The sequence below is a fragment of the Chiloscyllium plagiosum genome, chromosome 10, assembly GCF_004010195.1.
Source record: "Chiloscyllium plagiosum isolate BGI_BamShark_2017 chromosome 10, ASM401019v2, whole genome shotgun sequence".
In the NCBI taxonomy this organism is placed as follows: domain Eukaryota; kingdom Metazoa; phylum Chordata; class Chondrichthyes; order Orectolobiformes; family Hemiscylliidae; genus Chiloscyllium; species Chiloscyllium plagiosum.
The window spans coordinates 65,436,739-65,447,250 of NC_057719.1; the positions used below are offsets into that span (position 1 = coordinate 65,436,739).

The following is a 10,512-nucleotide window of genomic DNA, read 5'->3' on the forward strand; positions in this document are numbered from 1 at the left end:
ACAACAGGAGTTGAACAGCTGAAGCAGCTGTCCTTAACTGGACCTTTGAAGGCCGTGCCTGAAATAGGCTATAACTCGAACATAGGGGTTATAGGAGTGAGCGTGCTGGATTTCCTACCTTTGATTCTAAACTGCCTTATCCAGTGGTAATCTAGAGCTGGGCAGCTTACCAACTGTGTTCTGTCCTGGCACTAGATTCATCAGATGTTTGCTGTTTACTGACATTGCTTCTTTATAGGGCAAACGTTTAAGCTCACTGCTTTATCTCTTTCTGTGGTGACAAACTGAAGTAGTGGAATCTCTTAGAAGTCAAAGTGCTTCATTGTAACTGTATCTAAATCATGGACAAATGCCATTGGAAGCATTCAATTTTTTCACCTATTTTCCATATTTGTAGTCTGCTCTCTCTCTAAGGGTAAGGAGGTTATGATGGAACTGCATAAGTCATTAGGCCACAGGTGGAGTACTTTGTGTACAGGTCACCTCATTATAAGAAGGATGAAATTGCACTGGAAAGGGTGCAGAGGAGATTTACCAGGATGTGGTCCAGTTTGGAGTGTTTCAGCTATGATGGGAGATCACTGAGATGGGACCTAACTGAAGTCTACTAAATTATGAAGCACATAGATAGGTTAGATAGGAAGAAATGTTCTCCTTAGTAGAGGGAACAATAATCAGGGGCCGCAGGTTTGTGCTGAAGGCAAGAAGGTACGAGGGGATTGAAGGAAGATTTTTTTTCCATACAAAGAACGGGGGTTGATTGGAACTCACTGCCTGAAAGAGTGGTAGAGGTGGGAACCATCACAAAATTTAAGAAGATTTTAGATGAATGATATATGCAGTAGCATATATGGCTTTGTGCCAAATGCTGAAACATGTGACTCAAGTAGATCGGTGCTTGATAACTGGCAAGGATATAATGGGCCTCTTTACATGCTGTACAACTCTTTGATTAATCTTTTTTTGGGCATTTGAACAGTGATATCTGTTGAAGAGAGGGTAGAAACAAGAGAGATTTTGCCATTCAAGTTGATCATAATTGATTTTCTATCTGGTCTTGGGACAGATGCAACTTACGTCATCACTGCTTGAGTAAGTCTAAAATTGGTTACATAATAAATGTTGGTGACAGTGATGAAGCTGTGAATTGTGGGACTAGATTGGGTTGAGATATCTGGTTGGCATGGAGGGGTTGGACCGAAGGGTCTATTTCCATGCTGTACATCTCTATGACTCTATAATACTTTGTAGGCCAGAACCATTTCTGGTTCAAATGAATCAAAAAATTGATCCCAATGAATTAGTCAGAAACTTTATTTTCTTGTAATCTAACTTCAGCTCTGAGAAATTTCCAAAGTGGAAAAACACACCATGCTTTTCTTGATTTGCAGCTATGCATAAAATATTGTTGTGGTGCCCATAACCACATCAGAACCTCCAATGTGGTTGGCTGTTGTAGAGAGGTTATGATGTTTCTCCAAGCCACATCCCTGCCCAATGACTCATCAATATGTGTGTAAATTGTGTTGCATGCCATAATTCAAATTGTTCCTTGTTGTTTGTGTGAAGTGGCTTTACACAGTAATTCAAAGCATCAACACCATCTTGGTTTTAATGGGCTTTGGGCATGTGCTGGTTGCATGCAAAATAGTTTTTGGATTAGAGATTCCTGAACAATGGCTTAATAACTTCTTACAAATGTTGACAAATTCACTGAATTAACATGAATATCACCATGGTTGCTCTGCACATTGCCTCACTGCCAATAAACAATCATCTATCAGCTTTCTTCCTTCATAAGTTGGGCATGGAATTGACTTTCTGAAAGCCGCAAACACATTGAGCATGACATTCAAAATAACAACTACTTCTCCATGAGTGTGTTTCCTCCAGAAGCTGGGGGTGTACAGTGCTTATCCATTAATAATCATTCATTATTTAGGAAATCTTTCTCATATTGAGAATCTACTTTTCACTTTTTGAACGACTTTTCTAAGAGTGCTGCATGCAATGCATATTCTCAGTCATGCCAACATGTAACTCCTTTAAATTCTAAAAGAATTGCAGTTCTTTGCACCTGGCACCAGCCTCTTTATGGTGTGAACTTAGACCTATTGACATGACACACAGAGGCTGAGAATGCAGCTCATGTGAGAGAATTAAAAGTACTGGGGACCCTTAGCACCTCTCTTGATAGTCAATTCAGTTTCAAACTCTTAATGATCAAATATAATGTCTACAAGTTTATATATGATATGCCACTCTTTTAAGATATTTTCTTTGTTAATAATAGATATTAATGAGGCTCTACTAGGTCTTGAAACCAACAAGCATATTTAAAGCTAATTGATAGTCGCTGGTTTACATTAAATGGTTTGAAGAAGTACTTTATCATCAGGAGGTCCTCTGTTGGGAAGTTCAGAAACATAATTAGTTCTGTGTCAGAGGTGGTTGCTTGTCAAATATGTCTGACACTCAGCCTGCACTTGTGGCCTCAGTGTGCAGAAAGGAAATGGGAACAGACAGAATTTCATTATCTTTAGTCTACAAATATTAGGAGCCTGTTGTTGCTACTGAAACAGGATAAAGTAGATATTCTTTACATTTTTCATTAAAATGGCCATTTTTTAACCCTCTCTACAATAAAGTACCTTCAATATTGACTTAAGCAGAATTCTTATGCTGCTATGTAACTTTGAAGGTCAAGTCCATCAGTCATCTAGCCTAACCTCTATTTGGAAAAGTATTGTATCCTAAATCCATTCCCAATCACATCTTCATTCAGTTAGCTAATACCTTTAAATCTGGATGACAAAAGGCTGAGTCACAGACATTTTAAAAATATTAATGTTTGACACTTATTTTGGATTTAGTTATATGCTTGTAGTTACATATCATACATTTTGAAAAGATATTGGTGTTCTCCTGTGCAACTGTACTTGATAAATATTACAACTTAGGTAAAGCAGCTTTTATACTGTGCTTTCAAACCTCTGATCATAGCTGTTGGTATCAATCCAAGCAGGCAATAATCCAGTTCCATTACCAGTCTGAAATGTTGCTTGAAAACAAGCATATGGATTAAACTCATACATAAAACACTCCCAGTTGCTAAAGTGTCGATGTTTATGGAAAGTAGGTGTCAATATCTTCACTGTCAGAACATTTGAATTAATCCAGATAAATGAAAAATGTTTTAAAAGGTTCACATTGCACTCAATGAAGTGTTGTATTCAAGCTGTGTGTAACAGTCTCCTTCTGCACATCACACATTATTTAATTCCATGATTAGATCCTGATATGATATTATAACGGCATTACAATGCAGAACATGTAGTGTATACACAGTCATGGGTAACAGAATAATTTGTTTCAATTGAAGATGATATCTGTTCTAATGATGGCTATGTAGATTAGTAGATTAGATAGGAAATTACCAAGTTGCATTATATTTCAACTTCAGGTCCCACATAACTTTTATTACTTTTAAAAGTAAATTTCAAACAAAGCAAGCAAAAATGATGGACAGGGAAAGACCATCTGATTTCAGGCCTACCCCCACATGCTGTTAATGCCTAAAGTATTATTATTGCATATGCAATACACCCCATCACATATGTGGGGAGGCAAAAGAAACCCTGTTTAAAAACCCAAGATGAATTAGGCAATCAAAACTGGAAATATATTTCTCACTACTTTCGATGAACACATTTAATCCCGCTGTTTTTTTTCTATGGAATACACAGTTCTGTTAAAATACTGGCCTGTTAGGATGTGCAGCTGGCATTTATCTCACCCCGGTAGAAATCCAAGTCTCTGCACTGATTGTCAATTGAAGATGCCAGTAAACTTATGACTGTTAGGTGCTCAACATATGCATATTCATTATGAATCCTTGCAGACATTTTACTCATCATTTCATTCTGGCATTTAGCAGCACTTTTTTTTAAAAACTCCATCTTCAATTTTGCAAATTTTATAAAATTGTACTGTGACTGAATAGAAAAGAATCTCTATTTATTTACTGAAAATCTAAAAACACTTTGAAGAGAGAGGCTGATTCTACCCCAGTATTGAACTACAACCGAAGAAAAACTGCACTTCCTCCAATTTTCACTCTATGGGTATAGGTCTATACAATGTTAATGTATGTGACTGTGTGCCTTCCCACATTGTTTAACATTTCCAAGTCTCCTCTTTACCTTAATAGAATTCCCACAGAGACCAAGGATATTAAGCAAGAGGTTGAATTCCCAGCGATTGACTGCAAGGACCACACAGCAAGGTTTCAACTTTTAAGACTTCTATTCTAACAAATGACTTAAAAGCAATATTGTCTGAATATTATTTAGTATGCAACTAATACCACTAAACAGCAGAAAAGATATTTGCCTTTTAACTATGAATGTGACCAAAACCCCCATGCACAATTCATATTTTACATCCTACTCGCAGCTGGATAACAGTTTTCACAGGAACCGTTCTAACTTCACTCTCAATTTCTAATGGGCTCACATATCACTGCTTCAACAAGTTGGAACATTGAGTGGGACTTTTCGGAGAAGCTTTGACCGAAACCCAACAAAAAGGCTCACTGAGGCCATTCTTCCCTTTACCACCCCCTCCCACGCTCCACCCCCCAACCCACCCACCTTGACCACACCAAAACATATCTTCCAGGTTCCTCAGATTGTCACATGATGCATTCTTCAAGCAGAGTCCATTCTCTCTCTCACCTCTTTTTTTCTGTAGTTTGGAGAAAATGCCTCTGCTCTTTGCTGACCATACTAGCTCTTAATCGTTGTCCCTGTTAGTGTCTTCTGTCAAAGATGTCTATCCACAGTCAACACAGCTGCTCTGCCTTTGCTCTTCGATGTAAACATTTGAAACAGAGTCATAGAGTCACAGAGATGTACAACACAGAAACAGACTCTTTGGTCCAGCTTGTCCATGCCGACCAATATCCTAAACTAATCAAGTCCCATTTGTCAGCACTTGGTCCATATCCCTCTAAACCCTTCCTATTCATATACCCATCCAGATGTCTTTTAAATGTTGTAATTGTACCAGCCTCCTTGCATGTCATGCCATCCTTGCTCCAAGGAAGTCTCAATCTGGTCCTTCCTTTGCCAATAGTAACCAAGCCACAAAGCTTACTATGGGGAGAACTCATTACAGATCCCTCTTCACTCCTCCATTTTACTTTAGTATAAGGAAATAGATTAAAAGGTAGCAATCTTATAAAACTTCATGCTCATCACAACCTCCATTAAAGTCCATGAAGCTGGTATCAGAAGCTTGTTATTCTTCAGTACTTTCCTGTATTAAGTTAATCTTTTTAAAGGGTGTTCCTGATAACAATATGTAAATTTATCATTAATCCGCTGTATGACGGTATTAAGGGCTGAGTATGCTAATGAGCCAAGGATTCCCTTTATTCTAATTTTTCAAGTGGTTGCCAGGCGAAACTTTAGCTGTAGAAAGGCCTACAGAAGCATTTTGAAACTTCTAACAGTGATTTTAAATAAATAATTAACAAAGTTTTTTTTTAAAACAAACAAAGAAACATTGCATGACTGTAGTAAATGCATGACATTCCCCATTAAGTATAATTTGCATGCATCCTACAAAAGGAAATGCATTGTTTCGATGGCCAGGATACACTCAGTTAATGAAGATGTGGAAAACCTTCGTGACAACAACCTGACAGCGTACAAAAGACCAACACCCATACAAGGCAAGAACAAATAAGTTTGAAGTCCAGACTTTCACAAGATTATATCATCATAAGATGCAGAAGGATTGGCAAAACCCCTATTTATTGTGTATACACTTAGGCTCTTAAACTGGTACATCTTACAATTCTTCTTACTGTGTAAGTAGTTTTGTAACTAACTAACGCGCACACATTTTCATTCCTTGCATATGTAATTTTATGTTGGTTACAAAAAAGGATGTTGTGTTACTGCTTCAAGATCTGAGTATGCTAATAAGCCAAGGACCAGGGTCACACCACATGAGCAGCATGCTTGACTGAGGATATCCACACAATTTGTACTCTAACTGCAAGTTATCCATTTATCTATTAAGTAAGCCTGTTTGGGATTTTCAAGTAAATCCAATCTCTAATCCATTATGAGAGGAGTAATCCTGTGTGAAGGAGCACAGCACAAAGTACAAAAAATGTTCAGTTCAAAAGAAGAAAAGGTTCAATCTCACACTCAAAAAATTCCTTTGCAAAATTCTTAAGATACTCAGACTTTTCCTCTAAGGAATTAAGATTTTGTTTTATGCGGTCCTAAATCAATCAAGTTTACTTTTGACATTTATAACCATGGCAAGTTTTGTGGCCAATTTGTCCAAAGCATTATTATGAATCTTTGTCTGACTTCCAGTTGTGATGTAGGTGGCTGAGTGGAGCAGCAGCCAACCCTTGTCACTGCTATTCACAAATAGTTCAGGATGCAATCAAACATCTCCAGGCATTTTACTAATCTGTACTGGGATCTCCTGTGGCAATACGAGGTAGCTGGTGTGATGTCATGTATAAGGAAGAAACTAGTTTATTAAGTTATTTTGACATAATAACTATAACTTTTAATTTCATGCACCACAAACTCACTCTAACCTACTTCAATAGCTTCTTGTGCTCCCAAACGTACTTCTGCCCACAAAAGACTTTTATTATATTTCTAAAAAACTTAGTTGATGACTCAAGTTTAGGGAATTTCACTCAATTCCAAATGCTTACAATGTTATTTAAGCCTTTTTACACATTGTAGTTCACAAGTTTATAAAGTCAAGGAGAAGTTATATTAATTTTCTATCCTGGCTAAAAGTCTTTGCTGTAATGTTACTCAACATATCTGTTCCCTTCCTTCTGGATGTTTCCTTTGATGTCTCCCAATTGTAAACAGGGTTCTCATTTTGTCTTCACTTACAGTGGTGGCATGTTGGTTCAATGGTTAGTACTGCTGCCTCTTAGTGCCAGGGACCTGGGTTCGATTCTAGTCTCTGACAACTGTTTATGTGGTGTTTGCATGTTCTCTCTGTCTCTGGGTGCTCTGGTTAATTCTGCATGTTAAGTGGATTGATCATGCTTTATTGTTCTGTAGTGTCCAAGGATTTGTAAGCTAGGTGAATTAGCCATAGTAATTGTGGGGTTGTAGAATATGGGGGTTGCTATGGGTGAGATGCTCTTCGGAGAATTAGGGCTGACCTGAAGGGCCGAATGGCCTCTTTCCACACTATAAGGATTCTATATGATTCATAGAATTTACTGTTCATGATATTAAGTCCTCTGGACGTTGGTAATTTGTCAGACTTATTCTCAAAGCAACTTCAAGGTAGGCAACTCATGGGAGACCCTGGCTTGTGATAGACCAAAACAGAGAAGGCAATTCAGATAAATGCCACAATAGAATTAAATTGACCTGCAATGTGGAACTTCCAAATCTAAATGCATCCCTGATCCTCATCCATTCACTATTACCCAGCACCATAAGAGCCAATTGGCTACACCATACATGGAGTATAGTGCCATTGTTCCCTTAATAGGTTTGCCCAGCTAAATCATTGTCAGAGAAATTTAGTTTCCTCTGCTAGAGGGCATGATTCATAAATCAATTCAACATGAGCATGGGTGCCTTATCAGACAATCAAATGGGCTATTTGTCTTTCATTAGATCATGAAATTGCTCTCCATTTCTAATTTATCACCTTATAGCAGGTAAGGGGGAGACGTTTTCTGCAGTTATGAGTTAATGGGTCATGGGTGGTGTGACACTCGGAGCAAACGCTGGAGAAATATGACCAGATTTGTCTGATTAGAGATATCAGGAAATACAGAGGGAACCTGAAGGGAAATTAAATTTATGTACCCCTTAAGAACATTGCAAATATGTTTGAGTTTATCCATGTGAATTCAGAATTCTGGCACAATTTGCGAGTGCAGGGGAGTTTGGAAGATGTAAGTTGTCTCAAAAGACGTCTGGTTCAGTGGAATTATATAAATCTCGACTATCATTTTCCACACTAAATAGCTACTGCACTGTCTATGGTGTATTAACCCACCCTAATGCAACCAGCCTTGAGAATGTATTTGCAAGAATCCATCAGAATTTCCATTTCCAAATGTCTTCCAGTCCTTTTACAAATTCAATATTACTACAAAAGCCTTTCACAGATAAAAACAAAAAAAAAAGGCAGGTGGAACTGCTATTTTAGGTATTTTAAGTGTTTAATAAATTTTTCACTCCCCAAAACGAAATTATATATTTTGACAGTATTCTACCCAAGACACTTTGAAATCTGGTGGCAATATTACAATGAAATACAATCACCTCATCTACCTAATTGCATTCATTTTGTAAATATTTCAACATGGAATAGAATGGCTTTCCAGATAATATATCTATTCATTACAAAAAAACTGTACAATTGCATTTTTAGAAAAGTGATGCAACATTGATTTCCAATACTAACATCTGAAATGGAGCAATTTTTTAAAAATCGTACAGAGCATTTTATTTTCTTTTTTGGGTATCTGTGTTACATAGTGTAACACAATGTTATCCAGTATAACCTGAAAAGCCCCAAATTCTTCTTTAATATTCTGGCATTTTTGTCTATTATTACATTTGTCAAGACATGAGTTGTATCCATTCGGAATGTGAAATCCATGGTACCCAATAAATAAATATATACAAAATCATTTTACTCATATTCAAAGGTAAGTATGGATTAAATAAACAATTGCTAAGAGTTCATCCCAGTCAGTTAATGCTCACATTGAAAAATAAATCAGTAACTTGCATTGATGTAGTGTGAGTTTCATGACTTCAGGATATCATGAAGAATTTCCCGGTTACTTAAACATATTTGAAATGTAATTACTGTTGCAATGTAGGCAAATAGAGCAGTCAGTTTTCTTTATATCAAGTTCCCTTAAACAGCAAAAAGGAAAAAGAACCAAATAATTGATATTCGGTTATGTTGGTAAAGAGATAAGTCAAAATCCCAGGTGAAATTCCTTAGGCTTCCTGGAACTGTGCAGATGGGATCCTTTATATCTGTCTAAGAGGAAAGATTAGGCCTTGTTTGTATATTGCATTGAAAAATAAACCAATGCAACAAATTTACAGAGCAACATGAAAACATTTTCTTCATGGGACAGTTGGGAATAGAATCTGCTGGAACTTGTTTGACATTAGTTGATGTTAGTTAAAAGTTCCCCCTGTTCAGCAAAACTGAAAGATATTTGTGAATTGATGGGAGAAGAGAAGAGAATGCACCATCAGTACAACAGACAGCAGTTTGATAATATTTGCTTGGCTCAGCATGTAGGAAAGACTGTGTAGAGTGAAAGTTCCCTGGTTGCATATACATTCTGTGCGCCTCTCGAATCATTAAAGGTGGCGCCTGAGGTTGGAAATTTGTGACCTAGATTTCTTGGAACGATATGACAATTTATCACATCTATGACAACATTTAAAATAGCTTATTTTTGTTTAGAGTTCTTTTGACAAATTGCAGAACAAATTGCATAATGTGTTGCTGAGCAAAATCCTTTGCAGCTTTTACCAGAAGCAGAACACATTTAGATATACTGATTTTATTGTGTCATGCCTATTAAAGATAAATGGGTGCTGACAAAACAACTTGGAGGTTATTTGAACTTTGGGCTAATACGAATTGAGTGTTCAGTAGGGCCCTGTCTGAATTTTCGCATCAGTTGACTTTAATGGTGAAAGTCGGTTTCCTCATTTCCTCAGTCCAAAAAAGACTTTAATGGTTGGGTGGCACAGTGGCACAGTGGTTAGCACTGTTGCCTCACAGCGCCAGAGACCCGGGTTCAATTCCCGCCTCAGGCGACCGACTGTGTGGAGTTTGCACGTTCTCCCTGTGTCTGCGTGGGTTTCCTCCGGGTGCTCTGGTTTCCTCCCACAGTCCAAAGATGTGCAGGTCGGGAGAATTGGCCATGTTAAATTGCCCGTAGCGTTAGGTAAGGGGTAAATGTCGGGGTATGGGTGGGTTGCGCTTCGGCAGGGCGGTGTGGACTTGTTGGGCCGAAGGGCCTGTTTCCACACTGTAAGTAATCTAATCTAATCTAATATCAAGTGTGGTGTATAATAGTTTGGCTAATTTGTAACTGTTCTTTCTTTTCTATCACTCAAAGTTCAGCTTGTACTTTATAATTGCTATTTGAGACAAGAATTAAGGAAAATAACCAAAAGCTATGCATGCACTGGTGCAATTTGCACTTTACATCATCTCATAGAATAGAATAGGTAAAAACAATGACTGCAGATGCTGGAAACCAGATTCTGGATTAGTGGTGCTGAAAGAGCACAGCAGTTCAGGCAGCATCCAAGGAGCAGCGAAATCAACATTTCGGGCAAAAGCCCTTCATCAGGAATAAAGGCAGAGAGCCTGAAGCGTGGAGAGATAAACTAGAGGAGGGTGGGGGTGGGGAGAAAATAGCATACAGTACAATAGGTGAGTGGGGGAGGG

General features: G+C 37.8%; 1 long non-coding RNA gene across 2 annotated transcripts in view; it reads left to right on the forward strand.

Moving 5' to 3' along the window:
* Positions 1 to 10,512, forward strand: part of LOC122553723 — a 56,461-nt gene that overhangs the window by 37,139 nt on the left and 8,810 nt on the right. For both annotated transcript variants that reach the window (XR_006312806.1, XR_006312805.1), the window contains one exon: positions 4,211 to 4,285. This is a non-coding gene — a long non-coding RNA (uncharacterized LOC122553723). The remainder of the gene's footprint in view (positions 1 to 4,210; positions 4,286 to 10,512) is intronic.